Source organism: Amphimedon queenslandica, unplaced genomic scaffold, assembly GCF_000090795.2.
Source record: "Amphimedon queenslandica unplaced genomic scaffold, v1.1 AMPQUscaffold_12888, whole genome shotgun sequence".
In the NCBI taxonomy this organism is placed as follows: Eukaryota; Metazoa; Porifera; class Demospongiae; order Haplosclerida; family Niphatidae; genus Amphimedon; species Amphimedon queenslandica.
The window spans coordinates 43,943-45,213 of record NW_003546876.1 but is presented as its reverse complement, the minus strand read 5'-3'; the positions used below and the strand labels follow the sequence as shown (position 1 = coordinate 45,213).

Here is a 1,271-nt window from a genome sequence, read left to right as displayed (position 1 = left end):
TAGAAGAAGAAGAAAGAGCTATAAGTTTAGAATGAAGGTAACAACAACTGAAGTTTGTGGAGTCTGTCTCAAGCAAGATGATCATTGTTGTGATGATGAGATAAAGTGGATAGAGTGTACAAGGTGTTTTCTGTGGGTCCATGAAGCTTGTATTGATAATACTAATGTTGAAAATGATTATATGTGTAAGAACTGCTCAAAATTAGTGTAAAAATAACTTTGTAATAAAACTACAAATTAAAATTAATTTAATTAAACTAATATTATTCATGACCACACCCATTCAATAAGTTTCCCGGATCAAAACGATGTTTTACGAGACCACACCCACTGGCTCAGTACTGTCGCTAATGGCTAGTACTTTTGCAGCCTTGCTATACCGGGAAAACGAGCTCCTATGCTTACCAGACTTCTTAGAGGACCTTATCTTGACCAGAGGACTCCAATGGTACCACTAGCGTGGCTCTAGACCTTTTCTGGGACAAAAATAAAAAATCTGCAAACCGGGCCGTTTTGTTCAGCCACCTTTTTTCATCTTCATCATCATCATCAAGTTAGTCCTGTCAAACCAGTTGTCGGTCGATATATCGATCTTGCCTGGTGATAGAAGGCTAATTCTTACACCATTCTACTCCAACAGGGTATGCGCAGGTCCTTGTCCCCCTAGAATCATTCTCCAAGAAAGGAAGAAGTGATACTGTGACTGTTGGATCGCACCGGCTTACCCCATGCCGCCATTTTATTAATTAAAGAAGCATCAAGCATGTACTCCAAAATTTGGGCGTGGTCGCGCATGCTCAGATCTCAGAACTGGGAACAGCAAGTATTTTTACCTAGCTATAGGCTAGCTATGCTTAGAATCAAATTGCAATACTTAGTGGAGCTTTCCAGCTAAAAGAAGGTATTAATCTTGCATATATCAAGTGTTTAATGAATTATTTTATTTCAAAAACACAAAACAATTAATTAATGTTATGATACTAATGATAATATGAACTTGACAACACTGAGGAAGAACCTGCAGGATTCAGCAGGAATAGCTACAGGATTGCTGGGAAGATAAAGCTTCTTGAACAAGGATTCACATCAAGACTATAGTATTCATTTCACTTGTCATCAGTATTCCTTCACCATATCTATTGAATTCAATCAGTGCTGTCCCTCATAAATGCTGGAAAATCATAACAATGACAACAATAATAAAGAAACTTATTGTTTGTGTAAAATCAAAAAGTATCACAATTGTAACTGAAAAAATATTATAAAAAAAT

At 36.6% G+C, this 1,271-nt stretch overlaps 1 protein-coding gene across 1 annotated transcript in view; it reads right to left on the bottom strand.

The window, feature by feature from the left end:
• LOC105314481 (inactive hydroxysteroid dehydrogenase-like protein 1) overlaps nucleotides 1–1,271 on the bottom strand; it is a 6,850-nt gene that overhangs the window by 4,117 nt on the left and 1,462 nt on the right. The window lies entirely within an intron of this gene.